General features: G+C 43.1%; 1 protein-coding gene and 1 non-coding gene across 2 annotated transcripts in view; both read right to left on the bottom strand.

Annotated features, from left to right (window-relative positions):
- OSBPL5 (oxysterol binding protein like 5) overlaps positions 1-25,501 on the bottom strand; it is a 219,621-nt gene that overhangs the window by 126,565 nt on the left and 67,555 nt on the right. The gene's annotated exons all lie outside the window — the stretch shown is intronic.
- Positions 22,081-22,275, bottom strand: LOC130479832 (U2 spliceosomal RNA). Its single transcript, XR_008933382.1, has one exon. It is a non-coding gene; the product is annotated as a U2 spliceosomal RNA (small nuclear RNA).

Here is a 25,501-nt window from a genome sequence, read left to right as displayed (position 1 = left end):
ATACCTATATTAATTTATATCATAAGATACCTGGAGTTCTGCAAAGTAAAAGGTAGCTAATAAATGTTTTGGTTTAAAAAAACCCCATCAAACGCCCTGTCTTTGAGGCAGCTTTGAAGCTGCAGTGACTGTGGGAAATAAATCCCAAATCATAGCAAGGGGAAGAACTCTTCATTTATGTCCCACAAATAAATTATAAGAAAGAAGCACCACCATATCAATAAATGCACTCAAGTCTGTCTTCAATCCAGGGATGTTCTAAGGAGGGTGTTCTATAACTTGGCTTCTTGTGAACCTAAATATGTAATTATACAGTTTGTAACCACTGACATCTTACCACTAATCTACATACTGTAATACTTCAAACTCTTCTGTGCTTCCTTTCTCTCTAAAGGACACAGCGGGTGTGCTTTCATCTATGATTATGGAATAAAGTCTCCACGCTTGTGGAAAGTATAGGGGTACCAATCCGATACTGACAGGAGTTAAAATTATGAGGCCAAATGAAAAAAGGCACAGAAAACCATCTGGAAATTAATCAGCTCCTGTGCTTGTTGTAACTGTTGCCCGTATGTTGTTGTTGTTACTGTTATTTGGTTGAGGTTGAACTGCCATGCTGGACCAAAGCAGCAATTTATCTAACTCAGCATTCTGCCTGCTGACCGTGGTGAGTCAGACATCTTAAGAAGGTTCACAAAGAGGAATGATCATTACAGTCCTTTGGGCAAGTGAATAATTGTGTTCACGTTATATCCAATGTCAGCTTCAAAGTAGGTTGTACATTCCAAAATTCAGTTCAAATATCTCAGCCTGGAGCCTCCGTTGTGAACCAAACCAACCCCCATCAGTTACTTTACTTGTTCACAAGGCCGTAGTAACAGCTACCATATGTCAGACGTTGTGTTCTTGGCTCTCACTTATAAACAGAATTCTCCCCACATGTTACACCCTACATAGCCTGTCTTTTCCCATTCAAGAGATTAATACTGGATTACAACTTCATGTAAAAATTCAAGCATATACAAGGTAACAAAATAGTAAAGCAAACGTTGAAATGCAAGGCTCCCATTGACTAAATTACATAGATGCAGAGAGGGTAAAATAAAATGTAGTAAAGAACATCTGGGAGAAGGAAGAGCCCCCCACTTAAGATCTTCTTCCCAAGCTCAGTTTTCTGTGGTCTCATCTGCAGAGGCATGATGGGTGACAACCAGAGACTGGGGTTTTCAGCGGAGGTACCTCACATTTGAAATGCTCTGTCACTTATCTTACTGTCCTGCAGCCATGAGACCAAAAGGTTTCTCTTTACCAGGCTTTTAACTAAACAGTTCCTTATAAAGGCTGTCTTTATGATCCACTCCTAGCCTGTTGTATGGATATCATTTTAGTCCGCTTAATGTTGGTTTTAGGCTTATGGCAAGCTGTTAGCTTGTTTTTATGAGTCGTCTCAATATTGATGGCATTGTGGTTGTTGTTTTTATGTGGTTTTATTGTATTGTTTCAAATTTGTAAGCAGCTTCGAGCCAGTCTCTGAAGGGGCAGTATTTAAATGTTCTAAATACAAAAAAATAAATAAGAAGGAAAAAATAGCCCGCACACACAAAGGATAAGAAGACACTGACTCTATCCTCTTCCATTAGGTCAATCTGTGTCAGCATCAGAATTAGATATAATCTTGGCCCGCTGCAACATTACACCACAGGACAGCCTCATAAACAACACTGGAGGATTTTGAGACTATTACTATGACTATTGCACTATTGCTATGATTGCTAATTTTCATGGGAAGAGGGAGTGAAACACACATGTGGCTTGACCTCTGCCCAGTAAGCTTAAGTGAAAGGAAAACAGCAAAGTACGATGGACTATAAAGAGCAGGTTCGGAGCAAGCACAAAGCAATAATGAACTGAGTAACTCGGAGAACGTAAGAAAGGAACTGGATCCCATAATCCATCAGCAGAGGCCCCTCTCCCCCAGCAGCCCTTTCCAAACCCAAAAACATTGGTTAATTTGGTTCACCATGGGGATCAGGAGGCTGTACTGAGCAGGCAGAACGGGCAAAATCACCCTGCTGCCTCTTGCATCGGGACAGTTGGGAATTGCAGAAGAAAGGACAGTATCATCTCCTTCTGCTTCCTCAGTGCAGTTCACTATTCTGCATAGCTGTTAGTCCAGGTGGGAATCACCTTTCCTGGGATTGGAAGAGACTGATGGGTGGGGGGGAGGGAAATGTGGACACGATCCCCAGACTTCGTACTTGGAAGAATAACAATTCAGTGCCATTTTATTTGTCTTAGGAACTGTGTTCATGATTGATATTTACAATAATAGTAGAATACAGGGAATGAAACTGTAGAATGCAGTAAGCAAATTATAGCAATATTCACAGGTGACATAACTGTGTCAGCGTCAAAGTTAACTCCCTGGAAGGAGTTTTGAGTGCTATCGACACCAACGGTAGGAGCAGCTTTGAAACTTGATGAAGCAAAACATAAATTACTGGGGCAGAATACAGATGATCAGCCTTCAGACAAAGAGCATAAATATGAAGAAAAGCCGCATTGGGATTTTTAAAAATTGTTTAAAAAATTTTTTAATTGTTTTTGGAAAAAAAAAAGATTTTAGCTGTATCCAGTGCTTTATTTGTTTTTGTGGTTTTTTAAAGTGCTAGCGCCCATATATAAGGTTGCACTGATTTCCACCAATTCCCCCCTCAGGACATGGGAGAGTATCCCCCAAGACTGCCACTACTCAGTACTGGTGAGTGCTGACAGTGGAAAATGCCGTCAAGTCACAAGGAAAACTCTTTTACCGTGCCACTCTCATGTTTAAATCAACCCATCCAGAAAGTGAGAGTATTCCCAAACACAGAAACTATTAAGATTAATTCTAATATTTTTGCAGTTTAATGCAATATGTGATATGATCAAAATGTACCTGAGGAAATATTAATATTTTCAGGGAATTAATATATGGGTTTTCTTTTTCAAGCTTAGTTGTTCCGTATAAGGGGCAAATTGTGAATGGCTCCATTATGATTGGCAATACAAACGAATAAATAAATATTGCAGTGCTTGCTCGCAACTTGTAGCCTATTCCTGATCTCCCTTTAGCTACTGATATTCTTCTTGGAATTTCATATTTTTGGAAATAAGTTTTTAATGTGCCTGTTTAATCTGCCCACCCCTCTCTTACAGACTCACCACTATTCTGGAAATGGTAAGCATAAAACAAAAATGATATGTCCTCTTAGCAAAGCAAAGAGAAAGGGGTATATCAGATTTGACTAGAAAGCGACAGAGCTTCATTTATGAACCGTCTATTCCTCCAGCGAAGATGGCTAAGAGTCACCAGTTGTTATTAGCAATTTGACCAGATGTCCAAAAGATCACTGACATCTTTCTCTCAAATTACTGCCATTTGTATTTCTTTAAGGCGCTTGAGCTCCCCTCCCCTTCCTGCCCACAATGCAGCTGAGTAACATGTTGGCGCATTGAAAAGGTTCAGAGACAAGTTGAAGCGTGCATTAAGGAGCCTCGTTCTCTTGCCACAGAACTGAAATGATGTATTTTGGAAATATAACAGACACAGCTCCAGATGTTACACAGTTTCTAAGCTAAGCTTCTTGCGAGACGGAGGGAAGAAAGAATAATTTAGAACAGGCATAAAAATTAGTTCAGAAAACGCTGGAGTGTTTATAAAAGAGAGTACTCAGTGTTCCTTGGGGAACTGGGCAGGGCTTTAATCTCTGATCTGCAACGGAAAGATACTTGGCACTCGAGTGGAAAAATAATTTTAAAATTACCAATTTTAGTGCAACAAATAAACAGATCTTGTTTAAAAATTTATATCATAGTCACACCTGAACCCTGGTAGGAACAAATGAACTTTTTTAGAGTAGTGGAATAGGCTAAGCAGACATGCAATTTTTCATAAGCGGAGAATACTTCAAAACACATACAGAGACCTTGAATTGCTCTTCTCTCTGACCCCAAGAGTGAGGATTTGTTTATCTTTCAAGTCTAAAGTCTCAAACTATTGCTACACTTCACCACATTTAAGTAGATCATTGGACGCTCTCGAACACCTTCCTTTAAGGAAGATTTGCCCTTAGAGGACCTTTCTGAAATGTCGTGGCTGTTGAGGTGCAATAGAGATATTGCAAACCAACATAAAGGGGGACATTAATGTCCTCTAAAGAATCTTGACAGCACTTTACACACACACACACACACACACACACACACACACACACACACACAAAGAATCCCAAGAGTATTATCCTTGTCCAACATTCCTCACAAAATGTGCCCAGAAGCAGTGTTTTCCTTCTTCTGCTTTTCAAATACAGAGTCATACAGGACCCCGTGAAGTTGCAAATTACAAGCAGCTGCGACTCTAATCCAATTCTTAGCTTCTGGCAAGGGCATTGCTCAAAAGGCAGGTGCTACACATCCCACTTACCTTTCCAAGCCATTCCCACGATTCCTTTAAAATATATTTATTAAAAATCACAAAATTCCAAAAATACAATATAAAACCTGCAATTCCAGCATTAGAAGTCAAACTAATCACTGATTAAAGGCTCAGACAAATGGGATGGACTAGGCCTGGCACCTAAATTTATTTATTCATTTTTAATCCTTTATTTATGTTATTTGTAGTCCACTTCTCTCATTTGGATTCAAGGTGGATTACACAGAGTCAATACAATCAACAGGATGGGGTATTCAGTGAACAAGGCAATAGGATTAGGGTTGGAGAACCAACCAGAAGTCTAAAAACAGAACTGTAGCAAAGCATAAGTAACATGACATGCTAAATGATGCAAAGTTCCATAGTAGGATTCTAGTAAGGGATATTAATGATGGTGCCAAAGTCAATACATTACCATTATCAAGGCCCACTTATCAGGAGCCATCCACCTGACCTCAGAAGGTGGAGGCACCTGAAAAGGACATCGAGGAAGAAGTGTTCCTGCGGGTATTCTGGTCCCAAACTGTAGAGTTTCATAGGTCAAAACCAGCACTTTGAATCTCCCCCCAAAATCACCAGTGAAAATCTTTCAGTGTTGGCATGATTTGATCACTCTGGCATACCCCAGTCAACAATCTAGCTACCACATTCTGAACCAACTGAAGTTTTCAAAAGGTTTTCTAGGGTATCCTTATATACACTTCATACCATGGTGGCCAAGTCTGACATGACCAAAACAAGAATAACTGGGGCTAGATAATCTAAGAAGATGACAAAGTTGTTTCAACAACTAAAGCTCGGGGGGTGTTTTTTGTGATTTGGGAATCTACATGTAAACATGGACCCAAACATCCCCAAGCTGTGAACCTAGTATTTGAGGGGAAGAAAACAATCCCACCCACAACTGACTAAATAATACCCATATAGTCAGAAGGATCATCCATCTCAGTAACTCAGTCCTATCTGGATACTCTAATTCAGGACTTCCACTGTACGTCTGGATTGCAAGAAAAAGAGGAACAGAGCTAGTACCGTGTGCATACTGATGACTCCTCCTTCTAAATCTTCGGATGACCGCTCCCTTGGGCTTCGTGTAGACATTAATTACATGAAGGCCATGGAAGTCTTGAAGAATATGTACCACAAATTCTACAGTGTAGAGCAAAAGTCCAATACTACCTTCTGGAAATTATCTGGCAGGTAGGAATTGAACCTATGGAGCAGAGTTATTCTCACTGCCTACCCAACCAGGCATTCCAAGCACGATGCCATGACCAATGCTATCAAAAGCCAGTGAAAATTGCAACAGAATAAGTAGGGATGCATTCCTTCTATCTTCCTCCTGCAAAGCTTATCAATCAGGGCGACAAATTTGTTTCATTCCAAAAACTAGACTTAAAAGGGTCTAGAAAATCAATGAAATCCAAAACTGACGAGTTGATCTGCTACCACTCATTTGAACACTTTGCCCGCCCCCCAAAGCCTCTTTTAAGACAACCAGAACTGTCCTTTGTGTTAGTAAAACATTTATCACATCTGGGACCTATTGGCTAGATGTAACCAGCCAAGACAGGTAAGAGTAAGCAAATGTACTGAGCACTGGAACCATTTGGTCTATATTCTTGATTAGGTCCCAACCCCTGCCTTAAGGACAAAAAGCCCAGGTAAAATTAATGCACACTCGTTTTTAGGGGGGATTTCTTCCCCCTTTGATGGTGGTTTGGCCTGCTGTAAGCACTGAATCACTGCAGCAAAATCTGTCACATTTCAGTGTTTATTGGCAGAGCACATACATAAGAAAAATTTGAACCTTGTTCGTGGTTGGAAAGATCCCAAACACCAGCCCAAAATGTACCTGAGAACATGAGCTCTGATACTCTAAAAAAACAAATTTGACACAAGGTCTCTCACAATCTAAGCTCTCCTCTTCTTTTTCACAGTGTTGGGGAAAAAAACCTGATAATCCTCATGGAAGCAGGTTAATGGATTAACTGAAGATTGTAGTTCCGTCAGCGCAAAAATCTCACTAACTTCAGTGCCACTGAAAGAAATTTGATACTTACATTTTTAAAACTTCAGTGCGTAAAGCGCCTGTCCAGCCTCTCCCACTACAAAGCCATTGAGCAACAGCACTTTGCTGTTTATTCAATTATTCAATCCAAAAGATTGTTTTTCCCAGTGAAGGGGAAAGAGGCGGTTTCAAAACTCAGGCAACTGTAATAACTGCAACATATTCCACTTCTTTGCTATTGTCTTTCCCACTATTTTCTTCTTTTTTATTATTATAGCTGTTCAATGTATACAGATTAAAAACACTAAAATGGGTTCTTACAGTCAACACACACATAATAAAATGTATAGTAAATGAAAAGGCGGGGGGGGGCATTTATACTACCATGGCAGTTTTGAACTTACTTTCAGAGAAAATCTACGTTTCACTGTCCTTCCTAACTATAGAAGAACCTCGTCGTCTCCTTTAAAAGCTAACTAAAAAAGCTCAAAGGCTCAGACCACATAAGGTGTTTTGGGGACATAACTATGTGTAAAGGCCGTGAAACAATTTCCCACTATTTTGTTTTAATTAATTTCTAGGAGAAGGGGGAAATTTGAATATAAGAAGACATTCAGGCTGGTCTACAGACTCAAACAAACAGTCAACCTTGATTGTTGACTGAACTAGAAAATATACTACTAAAAAGAAATTAGGTTTCAGAAGGTAGGTCGTGATGAAAAGCTGGGTGTGGCTGAGTGCGTCTACTTGTCTCGCTAAGCTATGTACCAGTTGTAATATTGATCACTTAACACCAACAATCTAAGTTATGCAATCAATGCATGTACAAGACAGTCAGATCCCTTCAATAATGAAGCAACTGCATTCCATCACAACCAGAAAATGCTCCCAACAATAGAGATCAGCTCTGTTAACAACTTAACATGCAAAGAAAACAAGGGGGGACTACTCAGGAGTGCCTTCAAATCTGGATCCAAAGGTATCCAAAGGTACCTGGATCTCAGCCATTTCTGGGAGAAGGGGAAAATATGAATATAAGAAGACATTTGGGCTGGTCTTTAGACTCAAACAAACAGTGAACCTTAATTGTTTACTGAACTAGAAAATATACTACTAAAAAGAGATTAGATGGCTGCGTGGCTGAGATCCATTTATGGGCTTGAGCTTCTGAAGTGTCAAACATGATATTATCTGGCAGGCATCTCGTCCCGTTGTCAGAAACATGCCGTGACAGCTTATTAATTGTTACAAGTCATGAGTACACAAAGTTATGAATTAAGGAAGTATTTTTGCACCAAACCTTTTAAAAGAAGAAAAAGATAAATGAAAGCACACCTGCAAATAATTTCATATTTAATCACTGGACTGTTAGGCGAGAGTTGCTTACATGGTACCGCAAATCTTGTAGTACAGGAGTTGCTAGGAATTGATCTGTAGTTTTTGTACTTACAAAGAGAGAAAGTTGGGTTTGTTTGCTGGGCTCCACCCTAGAAACCGAAGCAGTGTTATGTCACTCAGATCAAGTTCCATGAGATTAACAAGGATTCTAGTGCAAATTTGATATTTTTAACCCAGGAAATCTGTGGGAATTTCACTTTCCTACATACTGTGTCAAGAGCCTCTCTAACTTACAACTAACTAAGGGGATATGAAAAGATGAGGTCCAGCTTCCAGTAGCTTACTGCAAGAAAGTCCCCCCCCCCCAGATAACACCTCAGCCACAATTCACTATTCTCCCAGTCTCATTCCCCTTCCTCCAATAGCAGTACGGCATCAAGACTGGTCAGCATCCAGACAGAAGCGGTTCTACTCGTTTTGCTGCCCCAAGTGGTGGCAGCACAGAATGAGAAGAGTCACGACTCTTCTCATTCTGTGCTGCCACCACTTGGCAGTCATGCCAGCAGTGGCCGAAGTCACGACTCTATCTACTTGGGCCACTGCTGGCATGACTGAGATCCGGGCACCAGTGGCACAAGAGGGAGGGAAAAAGCACTGCCTCCACATTTATGCTGCCCCAGCACTAATGATCCTGTCGGAGTCAGGTGGGCTGGGAGGTGATGACATGTAAGTCTCACCTGTTGCCTCTTTTGTGAGATGCCACCAAGTGACTACTTGGTGTAGTGGCTAAGAGCGGTGGTCTCCGCTCTGGAGAACGGGGTTCAATTCCCCACTCCTCCACATGAGCGGCGGAGGCTAATCTGGTGAACTGGATTTGTTTCCCCACTCCTACACATGAAGCTAGCTGGTTGACCTTGGGCTAGTCACACTCTCTCAGCCCCACCTACCACACAAGGGAGGGGAAGGTGACTGTAAGTCAGTTTGATTCTTCCTTAAGTGGTAGAGAAAGTCAGCATATAAAAACCAACTCCTCTTCCTCTTCTTCGTTTGCCTTGACTGAGAGAGCCCTGCTTCCAGAGGTCTTATAATTTTTTATTGAGTTAATGTATTTGAAGTGTTTTGAACACTCAGGGAAAATGCTATATAAAACCGAAGTGTCATATAACCAACGTATGGGCCAAATAACACAGGGCTGAAGCATGTCACTTTGCAGTTTGGGGCCACGAGTTGCCACCCTCTCCTCTCCGTTTCTCTCTGGATGTGACATTTTTAAAAGAACATTCCCCAGGGCTCGAGGGTGGACTATATTGATCACGCTAAAAATAAAAGGGCTCTAGCTTGTGGAAGCAAGAGTGATGCATTTGCTGCCCAATACGGCTTGACATTTACAAATGTTTCTCTATGAGGCTACAGTCTAGAACGTTGTGCGCTCTGCTTCATCAACAGAAACTGGTATTTGGCTCTGTCTTGTAAGCCTGGCATGCTCTCAGCAATAAAAGCTCAACAGCATCAGTAACAAGAAAGTAATGGGTGCCAGCTCAATTAAAGTTGGGCAGTCTTAGGCTGGCACAGGTTTACTCTCAGACTATTTGGGGGAAAAGATGCCAGAAAGTCCTGGAAAAACCCCATGCATGTCTTTGCACATCTTCCCTTCAATCCCAGCTAAATATCAGTGCCAGGGCTAAAATTTTCAGAAAAGGTTACTCAATTTCACTTGATTTTTTTAATGTAAGTGTTTTGTCCTTACCCTCTTTATCCTCCTATTTGCAATGTACAGAAAGCACTCTTCCCTGGTTCTATAGTTTGTTTTGTTGAAGAAAATGTACACTTTTCATCTCATACTTATGAGAAGATGACATTGCAGTGAAGCAGCATCATATCCTATTTCTCATGAATTGAAGGCAATTTTAAGCTTATTTAGTTAGTTGTTTATTTATTTAGTTAGTTATTTACTTATTTAGTTAGTTGTTTATTGGATTTTTATGCCGCTGTTTCCTGACCAAGTCAGGCTCAGAGCAGCTCACAAACACTTCAACACAATTAAAACTAGCCAAATTTCACAATTAAAACTCTTCCTTGCATAGTCCGTGTGGCACTTTAAGATCCCTGGCACATTCTACTCCTGTAATATTGTTCCTTTCATTTTATACCCAGACCAGAACAGCACACAGATATGCTGCTCTGAGCACAATCAGAGAATGTGGGAGTCTATAAATTGTGCTGCCACCTCTAGCAAAGGATAGAGATGGTGGCATGACAGACAACTGCTAAGTGCTTCCTTTCTTCCATCTCTTAGAATCAGAAAGAAAAATGAAAAGTCTCTGGACCCCAACACTGCAAGTGTGATACAAATTATTAATGCAGCCGATTTTCTGGTCCATGTGAGCAGGAGGGAACAGCTGAATCTGCAACAGGATTTCTCGTTTTTTCAAGATACAATCCAAAATGGGGAAAGTTTTCTCACAGAGACTCTCAGCTCTGACATAGCTCAATATTATGTCAATGGGGGGGGGGGGCTTTGTGAGACTCTGGGGCGGGTAATCCCCACTGAATAAAATGGTACTTACTCCTAAGTAGACCACTTACAGTGTAATCCTAAAGAAAGTTACTGTGGTCTAAGCCCATTCATTTCAATTGGCTTAGACTGGAGTAACTTTGCTTAGGATTGCAGTGTTAGGCTTGTTCCGTTAAGGAGGCCATGGACAGAAGTGGATTCCGTGGGCTGAGGGGAAACGGAGAAGGTAGGAAGAATTTTATGTGGGATGAGCTTGGGGGGAAATGTAATGGAAGCTGCTGGCAGGGGAGAAGGGGCTTGTAGTACTCCTCAACGTGCACTAAGGTAAAGGTAAAGGTCCCCTGTACAAGCACCCGGTCATTCCTGACCCATGGGGTGACGTCACATCCCGATGTTTACTAGGCAGACTATGTTTACGGGGTGGTTTGCCAGTGCCTTCCCCAGTCATCTTCCCTTTACCCCCAGCAAGCTGGGTACTCATTTTACCGACTCAGCCTTCCATCCCTCCGAGGTCGGTAAAATGAGTACCCAGCTTGCAGGGGGTAAAGGGAAGATGACTGGGGAAGGCACTGGCAAACCACCCCGTAAACAAAGTCTGCCTAGAAAACATCGGGATGTGACGTCACCGCATGGGTCAGGAATGACCCAGTGCTTGCACAGGGGACCTTTACATTTTTATTACCAGATGATGATTAAGAAATACTTGTCTTCTGTATTTCTAAATGGGTAAGGCAGAGGGTTTTTGCTATATGCTATAAATGAATTCACTTTGAGAAAGATATACCAAGCAGCACGTGACAAAATATTAATTCCTCAGATCTAGACTAGACAAGACACTGGGCGTGCCATGAACAGCTCTCCCAAGCATTCTTTAGGGTTGTGGCATGGGGCGGGGTTAATCCTCCACCTGACATTTCTCTGAACTGCCGTTCATCCCATGTGAGGAAATATACAGACCACCTGTATATTTCTCCCAGTGGGAAAAGTAACAGCTCTTGGGTGCCGTATGAAGTCGGGGAAATGGTGTGGGAAGCAGAGTTAAAAGCCCAATCAGACTCAGGGTGCCTGAGGCTAATTGGCAATAAAATCCCTCGGAAAATCCATTCACAGATCTTCCAGCATCTCACCTAGACTGGCTCAGCTGTTGCAACCTCTTTTCTTGGAACTATGCTGTGATGACAGCTACATTTCTTTACAGGGTAGACAGGCAGATCTTTGAAGATTCCAATCAGAGGAATCCTGGTGAAACAACCATTTCATCTCATGCCACCATCCAGCTTAGCATACAGCAAGCTTTTCAGATACTAAAATTCTGTATTAATCATTTCCTCCAGGACTTCCATTTCTACAGGCTTATGATCATCCAAAACCAGGGGATTCACGTACGACATGTCCTCTCATGGGAGCTACAGTTGCTGAGACCACGACTATAATAGCTGCTAATAAACTCATGCCAAAGTCTCTAAATGGGGGGGAGGGGCCGTATCCTGAAGAGTAGAGGTTGAATATCCCCAAGGTCTACAGAACATTTCACATGGCGCTCTGGCTTCTGACCAATTAGTCTAACAATTGCTATATAAGGTACCTCAGTCAACATCCAGAACTCTCCTTCTACTCCTAAGGTGAAAGTAAAGGTAAAAGTCCCCTGTGCAAGCACCGGGTCATTCCTGACCCATGGGGTGATGTCACATCCTGACGTTTACTAGGCAAACGTTGTTTTATGGGGTGGTTTGCCAGTGCCTTCCCCAGTCATCTTCCCTTTACCCCCTGCAAGCTGGGTACTCATTTTACCGACCTCGGAAGGATGGAAGGCTGAGTCAACCTTGAGCCGGCTACCTGAAACCAACTTCCGTTGGGATTGAACTCAGGTCATGAGCAGAGCTTTTGACTGCAGTACTGCAGCTTAACACTCTGCGCCACGGGGCTTCTACTCCTAGTAAGCAATAAATGCAAAGGGCAGATTTAGACAACTGTTTTTATCCCACAGTCAAATGCTTGCCCAATTGGTTCATCGAGCACCCCACACCCTAATTTGCAAGCTACCACAAACTTTTTATATGATTGAGGCAGTGGTTGATGTTGAAAGTAGCCACTAGTGCTATTTGAAGGGTAAATGGAAAACACATATCCTATGCCACATGCACATTCACATGCTAGATACAGCCAACAATAAACAAGGCCAAGAAAGACGATCTATCATGTGCCAAAAGGACTGTGGGGTATTGTATCCCATCCACTGTATTTGGATGGCGGGTTAGATTTACCAGTGTATTAGGATTAGGGACATTTTGTAACTTTGCTGGTTATATACTGAATAAAGGTTGTCTGTCTGTCATGTCCCAAAAGCAATTGTGTGAATCAGTCATTTGGCAAATTTTGTGACCTCCAATACTTATTATCCATAAAGTCTATGGAGGAGTATGTAAACACAGGATGATGGTAATGCATGTGGATCAACCTTCTCATATCTGTGAAGTATATGAAATGTCCCATTAAGAGACTCTAATCCACATTTCTCATAGGTGAGTCCCACTCCCTGCCCCCCGAACTAAGGGTGAAGTCACATTTAATTCTTATCCTCAAACAGACCTACTTTTCAAGTGTGTAAAAGTAAAAACTTCCCGATGGAAGTCGGTTTCAGGTAGCCGGCTCAAGGTTGACTCAGCCTTCCATCCTTCCGAGGTCGGTAAAAGAGGACCCAGCTTGCTGGGGGTAAAGAGGAGATGACTGGGGAAGGCACTGGCAAACCACCCCGTAAACAAAGTCTGCCTAGGAAACGTCGGGATGGGACGACATCCCATGGGTAAGGAATGACCCGGTGCTTGCAAAGGGGACCTTTACCTTTTGTTAAAGTAAAAAAGAAAAACCTTCTGCAGATGAGCCCAACCAAATGTTTTTGCATGCATCTAGATAAGCCTCTCTGCCTTGCGTAGAGACATAGTCTGAGGGGGAGTAATTTTGCTGCATTTCTGTGAATGAGTGGGGGGGGTCACAGCTGTGCACTCATTTGTGCAGGAGCATTGCAGGAGCATTACATGTCCCTGCAGAGGCTAATTTGTAGGAGGCGGGGCCTGAGCAGTGAATCATGCACAGACCAGTGGGCACCCTCTTCAGACAGCAGATACTTAGGCTGATTAACATTCCTTCATCATTTACTTTACTTTTCTCACAGCATTAGTCTGTCCCCATATACAGTTTGGAAATCACTGGTCTAGCCATTGAGCAGGACCTCCAAGTGGCCTGTAGTAGCTTTTCTCCTACATCTAAAGTGCCCTTTGTCCACGTCAGTGGGAAGGCATGCTTGGCCCTTCATTAAACACTTTGCTGTCCAGCCTGTTCTTTGTGGCACCGTTCACAATGAATGTCCTAAAGGGGGAAAAAAATATTCTACAGCATATATGGGAAAGAAGACAAAAAGCCTATTTTAAGCATAAAAGTCGTGACATTTCAAAGTGATAGATCTGTGGTCTTTTGTACAGGAAACTTTCAGCCCACATTATATAAGATATGTAGTTATTCATCCAAATTCTCTTAAGCTGAGTATTTCATGTGCTCGACAGTTATGGAATGTTCCAGATTTTTTTGCAGAGCTGACTGGACACATTCTCACGGAGGCTGTGATATTTGGAAGGCAGTAATATAGGATATATTCCTCAATAGGAACATGCTTTAAAATGGTATTGCATTTGTAGCCCATATTTTCATACAGATAAAGGTAACTTAAAACAACCTTAGAACAGGTTCCTTAAAAACAATACTACTTACTGCAACTGCCCTATGAAATATTTAGATATTGAGAGCCAGCGTGGTGTAGTGGTTAAGAGTGGTGGTTTGGGGTGGTGGATTCTGATCTGGAGAACCGGGTTTGAGTCCCCACTCCTCCACAAGAACAGCGGAGGCTAATCTGGTGAACTGGATTTGTTCCCCCACTCCTACAAACGAAGCCAGCTGGGTGACCTGGGGCTAGTCACAGCTCTCTCAGCCCCACCTGCCTCACAGGGTGTCTGTTGTGGGGAGGGGAAGGGAAGGTGATTGTAAGGCGGTTTGATTCTTCCTTAAGTGGTAGAGAAAGTCGGCATATAAAAACCAACTCTTCTTCTTCTTCATTGTACCCTCCCTCTCCTAAAGGTGAGTTGTCTTAACTGTCAAGTGTTAGACAGATAGGAGAAAGCACCATGGTTTTATAGGCCAATAATGTTATCAGAGAGGTATAGCAACATTGCCATGGGTGAGTTTTTTCTTCTTACCCAGGGCCCAAGGCCATGTGTATGTGTGGAGGGGGGGGGAGGTTAGATAATCCTATTCCTTAATCCTCTTCCCTTCCCCGTTGCTGAGCCCTTTCCCCCCATTTTGTGGGGAGGTCAGATCCATCTATTAAGCTGCAGATAGCTATTCTGTGATTTTCGTGACATCGGGGGGGAGTATTATTCCCATTTATTGAACTGATTTGGGTTATTTTAAAAATGTCTTGTAAGCCGCCCAGAGCCCGGCCTTCAGGCTGGGGAGGGCGGGGTAAAAATATATTAAATAAAAAAATAAAACCAGAGCTCTTGCGTGGAAGAACCTTAATGCTGCTCTCTTCTGCCCTAATTTACCTTACTGCACTCAGTTGATTCTAATATTTTTCTTCCAGACCCGTTCCAAAATTGGAACTCAGCTGGCTGGGAGAAAAATGGTGAAATTAACTGTGGAGCACGATAAGGTATTCAACTCTCCCCACATGCATACTCTTCTTTAAAAAAGGAAGACTCCCACTTTTTGCTTTCTTTACACATGAATAGGCAGATGTTCCTGTTAGGCCAGTGGTTCCCGAAGTGGGCAGTACCACTCCCTAGGGGGCGGTGGGATTACCTAGGGGGGCACTAAGAGGCAAGGGGGCAGCAGGGGGTCGCTAGAGGTGGGCCCCTTCAACTGTGTTGTTCCGCTAATTCACAATAGATCAAGCTATAGCACCATGCTGGCAAACTGGGTGGAAACTATCAGAATTTTTTTCCAGACTTTGAAGAGCTGGTACCACTGGATCAAGTTCATCAGTTCTGTTGAATAAATCTCAACTAAAAAGTTTTAAATTGATTTTGAATAGATGTGCAATTAATTGTTACTGTTTTGAAATTTTATTGTTACTATCTTCTTTAGTGAGTCATGCAAACCCCTATATTGAATAATGCTTTTTTATAGGATAGGGTAGAGGGTGCTGGGGGTTGGGTTTGTGGGACCAAGGGGGCGGTGGCCCGAAAAGTTTGGGAACCACTGTGTTAGGCTCTGAACTACCCCCCAAAAAAAGGATCGCTCTCTTTCCCCTTCAGAGAATACCAGTAAATTTTTTGCGTCTTACCTAGAAGGTACATTCAATGCCACAACAATGACAGACAATACGGTGTAGTGGTTAGAATCTTGGACAAGGACTGGGGAGACTCAGGCTCAAATTACTGCTCTGCCACAAGGCCCACAGGGTGGCCCTTGACCTAGTCATTCTTTCTGATAAAGGGACATCTGCTCAATTACAGGAAGGATAAATATACATTATCATGGGCTCCTTGGAGATAGAGTCAGATAAAAATATGAGAGTGAACAGAATAGTAAGGAAACTTGACCCATTTCTGTTTGCCTTCATGAAGGCTTTTTTGATTCTGTACAATGGGAAGAGTTCTTGGTGGGAAGTGAAAAGGTGGTGCATAGCCTGTTGGAGTGATCATCTTCGCTGGGAACATCTGCTAACTCTTTGAATTGGAAGATGTCCCTGTAACAATAAGATTGTCTGCTGGCTCACTCTCTCCTATTGCCACCCTTTCTGCTACCCTTGCCTCATGAAACTGTGAAAAGCAGACAGCAAGACCCCAGAATAATGATTGTTTCCTACAATTTCTGCTGATTGCCAACTTATTTTAGTAACTGGAGTTAGTATATTAGACACATTCAAGAATAGGGACAGTTCAGTTCCACTGTTTTCTAAATGCACATTCCTATTTCTCACCTCAGTAGACTGGAGACAAACTCCTTCAGAACTTTGAGAAACACAAGTGATTATTTTTGAGAACAGGAATACAGTAGATATTACATTAACATTTGTTCAGAGCTTTTGAAAGTCTTCCTCATCTAACTACACCCACTATTCAAGCGAGTAAGCCACTGCTTGGCATTTATAAAGAATTTGACATTTCCACAAAGCTTTTGCCGGTTAAGACAAAGGTTGATTTGTCTGAAGACAGGCTCATTCGATTCACTTTGTCCTTGGTAACATTTTGGCTCAAATGATCAGAGACCACATGAATATGCATATCAACCAAAGATTTTCAGATATTTGACCATCACAAAGTTATGAATTGATTTTTCCTTCATAAATTCTTCCTCCTCCTGTATTATGTAAATCCCCTAAAGCTGCAAGACTAGGATTCTCAAAACATTTATTCCAGAATAGTCTTGTACAGAATTGCACCCTTCTAAGTCTGTGAAGTCAACAGGATTAGAATGGCACCAATGTTGTTCCAACTATTTCAATGTAACTCCAGCAATACTGATCCCTTATACACGGCTTGAAAGGTGATAATGGCTTGAAGGTTGATTTATTATATTGTATATTATTGGATGATGTTAGCCACCCTGAGGCCAGCCTTGGCCGGGGATTGACGGCAGGTTACAAATCGAAATACACATAAATAAATGTATTATTCGGGAATGCTGAATAGCTACAGTTAAAGGTCTCCAAAGTTGCCCTTTTCCCGCGTTTGGAGGTTTACAGGGCAACAAGAGGGAAGGGAGATGAAGCATTTCTCACAGGCAAATAGGGGGAGTTGTACTGTTTGTCCATTCCTAGCTGTTGTTTTACAGGGTGTTTGGCGAGGGTTGCCAGGTCCCTCTTCGCCACCGGCGGGAGGTTTTTGGGGCACAGCCTGAAGAGGGCGGGGTTGGGGGAAGGGAGACTTCAATGCCATAGAGTCAATTGCCAAAGCAGCCATTTTCTCCAGGTGAATTTATCTCTGCCAGCTGGAGATCAGTTGTAATAGCAGGAGATCTCTAGCTAGTACCTGGAGGTTGGCAACCCTATATTTGCCTTCCAATGAAGTCCATTAGCAGGTTTCCCAGGGAACAGGAGAGAGGGGGGTAAGACAACCAGGATTGTAGGTTAGAGGGAGAAGGGCTCTTTGCCTGGGAGAAAGGCAAAAGCAAAGACTAGAGGGGTGGAGGGGAGGGGGAGGGCTGTGGCTTTCCCCTCACCTGTGCGGAGGCCTGTTCCACACCTGCTTTCCATCACCTCGACCTCTGGCTGGGGTGGTGCAATGAAGAAGTTTTCATTGAGGCTGCAGTGGAACGCTCCCTGCTGAGGTGCCTGCAGGTGCTGGCACTGGGCAGGGGTCTGCTGCTCAGGCCGCCCCTCCTCCAACTGTTGGAGGAGCACCTTGAGCAGTCTTTTGGGGTGAGCTTGGGGGATGATAGTGTTCCGGCTCTGCAGCTCACTCCAGGGAGCCAGGGGCTGCTGGAGGAGCTAGAGGAGAGATTGGGTGCCCCTTCTCTGGTTTCTCCGGAGTTCAACAGGCCTTCCGAGGAGAGACAGGAGGGGAGGCCAGAGGTAGCACAAGAGGCAGAGATAGAGGCACACCCCAAGGTGCTGCCCTCTCAAACCCTTTTCCCTCTGGCATCGCTTTCTGTCCCCCCTAGACACAGTGTTTCTGCCCTAAGCTCCTCACAGGAAGTGCCTCCAAGGGTGCCTGCTGCTGCTAGCAAATGTGGGTGCCCCTACACCTCCATAGTATGGAAGCACTTCCAGCAGAGGATCCACAGTTCACACAGTGCCAGCTTTGTAGGGCCCGGATCAGTCAAGGGAGAGATCTTTCTCATCTCTCAGTTACCAGCCTCAGGTACCACCAGGTGGTGCTTCTTTGGGGGGGGGATGGGGGGGAGGTCATGCAGCTGCCAGGCAGTCAAGAGGGTAGTCATTCTGCAACCACCTCTGTTGCTCTGCCCAAACGGCCTCTTGTAGGGAAGGGATGCCAAGCATATCTGGTGAAGATGCTTGGTGAGGTTGGCACTAGGGTGCCTAGAGGTGGGAAACAGCCAGCAAGGAGGAGGGTCACTCACCTTACTGGTGAGATGATCGCCCTAGACCGGCATCCCTTTTCTGTAGTCGAAGAAGTTGGCTTCCATAGTAGGCTGCTCCCGGATGCCTATCCCTGGTTCACAGTACAAGTGTAGCAGAATGTTTTTTGTCCCACTACCTTAAGCTCAGGTTCCTACGCATATTCCTTTCTTACTTTTTAATATCCAGCCTGATTAAGAGATCTAGATAAATGTAAAGCTTGCAGACTGTGTCATGTTATTTCGGCGGCCTTAATAAATGTTATTGCATGGCTTCTGCTTTTGGATTTTGCTGTGGAGCAACCCAGGTACCTATTTATTGGAAACATGTGTTTAGTACAGGAGAACGAATAACTACTACATTACAGGATTCTCTGGCTCCTGACATTTATAACGATGCTGATAATATACCAAAATAGCATTTCACTGAATCTGAAATCAATAACGGTAGCACAGCTGGCTGCAAAAGAAAAAAAACACACAGCCATTTGGGGAGTATAAAAACAGGAAATTGATTTTCTATATGCCCGACAGACTCAGAATCCAAGAAACGTATAACCTAAATATGAAGTGAACTGAAAATGATTTCACAGAAATTGAATGAAATGCCAGAGGGAAAATGGTGCCTGGATAGATATAGAGAAGGCAGGAACACACAGCAAAATGTCCTTGTTCTATACAACAGACCAGTTTGCGCAGATCATAAGCCAGATTCTCCGAAGATTACAGCCCAGCCAGGAAAGAATCATTATAGATGCAATTCTGCACTATCACAGGTACTGAGCTTGTAATAAAGGAACATGAACACAATTGATATGAACGGTCTTTTGAAACTGATTACTCACTGTGGGAAAAACAATTCCAATGGCACAATGGAGAGAAAGTACTTCAGAAATTTAACTGATTTAACTCAGGGAACATTTTGCAGGATCATTTGCAAGCTCTCCTTTACTCGTCCATAAGCAGCTTTTTTCTGTATAATATGAACCTAACTTCAGTGTTCTATACTCACAAACTGTATGCTGTAGAAGCGAATGCGTTAGGAATGTCACCTGTACTCAGGCATGAAGCATCACGGGAGTCTTTTTTTCTCTAAGGTGGGTAATATCAGCACAGGGGAGGGAATTATTTCTGTATGGGACATGGTACAATCCGAACAGTTAAAGCTTCCCTTCCCCAGCACTGCAACTAGGATTGCCAACTTCCAGGTACTAGCTGGAGATCTCCTGCTATAACAACTGATCTCCAGCCGATAGAGATCAGTTCACCTGCAGAAAACGGCCGCTTTGGCCATTGGACTCTATGGCATTGAAGTCCCTCCCCTCCCCAAACCCCGCCCTCCTCAGGATCCACCCAAAAAAACATCCTGCTGGTGGCAAAGAGGGACCTGGCAACCCTAACTGCAACTCTGACCCAAATCAGGGTCCCTGATTTGTTAAACAAATGCCAGGCAATTCAAACATAAATTCAAACAAACATAACATGTACTTTGGCCCTCAATATATGAGTAAAGAATTCTCCATAAATTTAGCGACTGGCAGTCAAAAGCAAAGTTTCACCCTTCTAAGTCCATTGAAGTCAATGGGGTTAGCATAGTGCAACTCTGCTTAGAATTGTACTGTAAGCCTGTACAATGACCTGTACCATAGGTACCTTTCAGCACTGCAACCAACTCATGCCTTATGAAAGAGGCATGTGTGGTGCGGACAGATGCTTTTAAAATTACTTATCCTAGCCAGATCTGTGATGCGGCACGATGTAGCTAATCCCAGGATGGCCATTAATTTATCAATCACCTTCCTTGGATGAGACAATGAACCATGATATGGCCAACATATTCTGAAAAATGACCAACACAAATTTGCAACTTACTCTGCAGTTAACCCTGTTCTAGTAATCCATCAAATTATCAGTGCAAGGAGTTCATCAAGGTGGATCTTACCAGCCTTCCCCTTCCTCAATAACCCCGATGACTTCTGAATAGCCAACAGTGACTGTAAGGGAATTGCAGTGAGGAGGAAGAAGGAGGTGAAATCACCCTCCCTCCCCCTTGCATGAATTAAAACTTTCTCCACTACTGCAAACTCAACATCTAGTCCCCCTCTTCACAACAGCCCCCCACGCTGCAAGTGATTTGCTCCACAAGGGTCCTCTTGACACCACCAGCTTTTGGGGATCATAGGGGCTACTGAAGGAAGACCCATGTTCACAAACTCCCTGTGAGAGTTGTTCGTAGGATGCAGCCCATTAGTTCCAGGTAACATGCACAGTATTGTGTTGTAACACACATGAAACCAGCTTAACTTGAATTGCCACAGATTGCATTGCTACTTGAGGGCTACAACTACCTACACACTATTTTCCATCACTGTCATCAAGAGCAACGATCTAAAATCTTTCTCCTCCACAGAAGTGTATTGTGCCAAAATAAACAAATCCAGCACTCTGTACTTTGATGACAATACCCACAGACGAGACCCATAACCAAACCACCTCCAATCAAAGAACCCCCCTTTATGGAAAAAGCTCTGTTTCATGCAACAACAAAATCTTCTCAGATCTGATTCCTGTTGCAGTGAGGGCAGGAAAAGCCAAAGGGAGGCAAAGGTAGTCTGCAGCCAGCAAGAGCAGTTTCCTAGTTGCTCACCAGCATGCAAGCCTGATCTGGAAACATTTAGTCAGCCTGGAGTAGTGGTTAGGAGTGGACTCTGCTCTGGAGAACAGGGTTTGATTCTCCACTCCTCCACATGAGCAGTGGAGGCTAATCTGGTGGACTGGATTGGTTTCCCCACTCCTACACATGAAGCCAGCTGGGTGACCTTAGGCCAGTCACAGCTCTCTCCGAACTCTCTCAGTCCCACCTACCTCACAAGGTGTCTGTTGTAGGGAGGGGAAGGGAAGGAAATTGTGAACCAGTCTGATTCTGCTTAAAAGGTAGAGAAAGTAGGCATATAAAAACCACTTCTTCTTCTTCTTGGAAATAGGAGCACTATCAGATGTATTGGCATAAACCCTTAAGTGGTAGAGAAAGTCGGCATATAAAAACCAACTACTACTCCTCCTCTTCCTCTTCTTCTTCTTCTTCTTGGAAATGGGAGCACTATCAGATGTATTGGCATAAACAGACATACTGATGTGGCTGGTCTCCCTGCAATTCCAACCTCTGGCTAAAACCGTTTGGCAGTTCATAAGTTGAATCCCCATCTGACATCCCTCAGGTTGCCAGTTCAAGACACAATGTAGGCTCAAGTGTGAAGAAATGGGCACATTCCTATAATTAATGTTAACTTAGCGCAATCACAAGCTTACAGTACAATTCTAAGCACAGTTGCTTTATGCTAACCCCACTGACTTCAATGGCCGTAGAAGGGCGAAACTCTGCTTTTGACTTTCAGTCACTATATTTATGGAGAATTCTTTCATTGTAATGCAGTGATGGGCTATCAATAAAAATAGCAGTGATATATTTCTACAAACAGAAGTGCCAGAGCTGAATCTATCTGGGAGCTGCATTATCGAACCCCCGTTTTTAATATTTAATCCACTACTGTCTTCCAAGTATGCAGCATTATGTATTTTTATTTATTGCAATGCATATATGTCACCTTTCCCAATAACCACAACAACTAAAGGCAGCTCACAAAATACCCTAACCTACAGGTAATGGGCAAGAATTTTAAAAACAGCAAGAAACACATAGCTGTACAAATTTTCCCTCAAAAGAATATTAACTGCAAAATATCCACCTAAAAAGAATTCCTTACATTTAATTTAAACGCTTAAAGGCCTTTTTCACCTCATTGTGGGAGGGTTTCTACACAGAAACTACACTTGATCATAGCCAAAAGGCCAAGAAGTGGGAGGGTTTCATAATTCTGGAGCTGCTACCCCTGAAGAGTGGACCTGTGCTGTGACTGAATGGACACCTCAAAGACAGCTGGCCGGAGATGAGGTGGCAAATAGTATAAAAATGAGTAAACAAGTAATAAATTAAGACCTAAAATAGCACTCCAGATAAGGCAACTTTATTTATATCGATATAGTTATGACATAATTCTAAGATGCCATGCATGCATTCAATAAGACTCGTGGGCCTAATAGCCATCAGCCCACTCCTTAATGTTAGGTTTAATTCCTAATGCTGTGCCTTTGTCCTCAGTGTGGGGTGCTTGATGTCAGAAACATAGCCAATAGGCAGAAGGGGATACCTACAATTCTGAATCCCCCACAGTTCTGAATGGCCACCAAGATTTGTAGATCATCCCCTGGGACCTGAACAACCTCCATTAAGAATCAGTGATGTAACCCCCCTCTCATAAATGCAAATGTATTTACTATGGTAACTCAGTGATGAGAAAACTACACTCTACTACTCCTTTCTGTGTGCTAGAATTGTGCATCCAAAGTGAGTATTGGTGCTGGCTATAGGCCAAACTAGATGCAACATTTTTAACAAGCTGGGACAGATTTTCCTCCAACTCAATTCTCATTCCTCTCGGTCAGACAGCAGCTTCTGGGAATCAATTTCCCAAGCGCTTCAGGAGCTCAGCATGGACTGGGACTGTGGCATAGATAAAAAGGAAGCTTCAGCCTTCCCCCTGTGCCATTTTCCTGACTCCAAATGAGGAAATCATGCCCCCTGGACCAGGTCAGATCAGGAAAAACAGCATGGGGGGGGGGGGAGGTTGAATTCCCTTCTCCTCATCACACCACGATCCTGATCCAAGATCACCACAGTGCTTGGGAAATTCATTCCCAGCAGCTACTATCTGACTGAGGGGAACAGGAGTCCTGAACAAACCCAAAGCATCATCAAGTTTGGCCCTTAGTTCTTAGTTCACATCAAAACCAAAAGTTTTACTTCATCTTCTGCAGTGGTCTGAGGAGGCTTTGTGAACTTCCGTTGGTTCAAGCAAACGAAAAGTATTGTTTATTTTAGTTGGGCATTTGAGAAATGGCAATGGTCCTTTGATGCTAAGCCTTCAGGGAAAAAAACTTGGGATGAACTTGGAATAAAGACTAAAATGTAGTTGTGACAGTTACTTATAAGATCGTAACCGCTGGTAACAGTATACTAAAAGATTCTGTGTCATGTTATGTAGTAAGGTCAGAGTCCTCTGTCAACGCTGGCCTCCCCTCCCACCCCCCTCTTACTTCCAATAATGTTATGAATCATAGAATCATAGAGTTGGAAGGGACCACCAGGGTCATCAAGTCCAACCCCCTGCACAATGCAGGAAATTCACAACAACCTCCCCCATCCACACCCCTAGTGACCAGAAGATGGCCAAGATGCCTTCCCTCTCAGATCCTGCTGGAGCGCATATTTCTGGAATGTGTACCATCTGGATTTTGGATTTTTTGAATTATGAATTATGATTTGTATTATGATTATTTTATAGGGCTTTTTAACTGATTTGAATTATTTTAATGTCTTTTATTGCTCTTTATTGTATTTTATTGTTTTCTGATGTTGATTATGCTGTGAGCTGTCCTGAGCCCAGCTTTGCTGTGGGGAGGGGGGGCAGGATATAAGAGCATAAATAAATAAATAAACATCTCGGCTGAGGACTCAGTAGAGAGGCTGGTTTTGCACGTGTATGTATATATTAGTCAAGTATATATGATTGCTTGTGTGTGTGAAAAGGGCCGTCAAGTCACAGCCGACTTATGGCAACCCCCTTTGGGGTTTTCATGGCAATAGACTAACAGAGGTGGTTTGCCAGTGCCTTCCTCTGCACAGCAACCCTGGTATTCCTTGGTGGTCTCCCATCCAAATACTAACCAGGGCTGACCCTGCTTAGCTTCTGAGATCTGACGAGATCAGGCTAGCCTGGGCCATATGATTGCTTAAAGGTAAAGGTAAAGGTCCCCTGTGCAAGCACCGGGTCATTCCTGACCCATGGGGTGATGTCACATCCCGACGTTTTCTAGGCAGACTTTGTTTGTGGGGTGGTTTGCCAGTGCCTTCCCCAGTCATCTTCCCTTTACCCCCAGCAAGCTGGGTACTCATTTGACCGACCTCAGAAGGATGGAAGGCTGAGTCAACCTTGAGCCGGCTACCTGAAACCGACTTCCGTTGGGATCGAACTCAGGTTGTGAACAGAGCTTTTGACTGCAGTACTGCAGCTTGCCACTCTGCGCCACGGGGCTCTTATATGATTGCTTAGTACTATATAAACTAATAGCCCATGTACACATTGAAAATTTTAACCAAGCTGCTTTTTAAGAAACATTTAAGGTTGCTTTCAGCATACACATAATGCCATGTTCATCTAAAATCTTCACCCGAGCTGGAGTTTTCTCCACAGAAACACAGAAATAAGAAGGAATAAAGTGTATGCTTGCAGTAACATCTTTTTTGGTAATATCAATTAATATAAGTAGCTGTCTCATTGTGGAAATGGGATTATTTGCCCTAGGCAGATCACATAACTGGGGTGGGAGCTATGTAGGGATGCTCCTCTCTAATGTAGACATCTTAAACCTGACTACACAAAAGCTTACGACAACTATACACACAGAAACCAATAATAAGCTTGCCTTAAGCAAATATGACTATTCACTTACAGAAGCCCTGTAGATATATCTCACCCTTAGTTGAAGCAACAAGATTTCTTCTCTAATGACTATTATATTAGGCGCCGTGGAACACAGGCAGGATAATGCTGCTGCAGTCATCTTGTTTGTGGGTTTCTTAGAGGCACCTGTTTAGCCACGGTTTGAACAGACTGCTGGACTTGACAGGCCTTGGTCTGATCCAGCATGGCTTTTCTCATGTTCTTATGACTTCGTCTAATTGCAAGCATCTTATCTAAGCTTAATTTCCATTACCAGCACTATGAACCTTTTTACCCCTGCCCTAGATGGCACAAATAAGTGTAGGCAGGAGTGGTGAGTGGGTGTTTCTCAAAAGAATGCAGAGATGTGGAATTCTTCAGCCATTTGTTTTGGGTACGTCTCGGCGCACAGCGAAACTTCTGACATCCAGTAGAGCACTAGACAGGAAAAACTGCTCCAGAAAATTATTCTTCTCCAGATCTAAAAGAGCAAGCTAAATAAGAGGACAGGAACCTACATCATCCGG

Source organism: Euleptes europaea, chromosome 6 (genome assembly GCF_029931775.1).
Source record: "Euleptes europaea isolate rEulEur1 chromosome 6, rEulEur1.hap1, whole genome shotgun sequence".
Classification (NCBI taxonomy): Eukaryota; Metazoa; Chordata; class Lepidosauria; order Squamata; family Sphaerodactylidae; genus Euleptes; species Euleptes europaea.
This window is presented reverse-complemented; position numbering and strand designations above follow the sequence as displayed.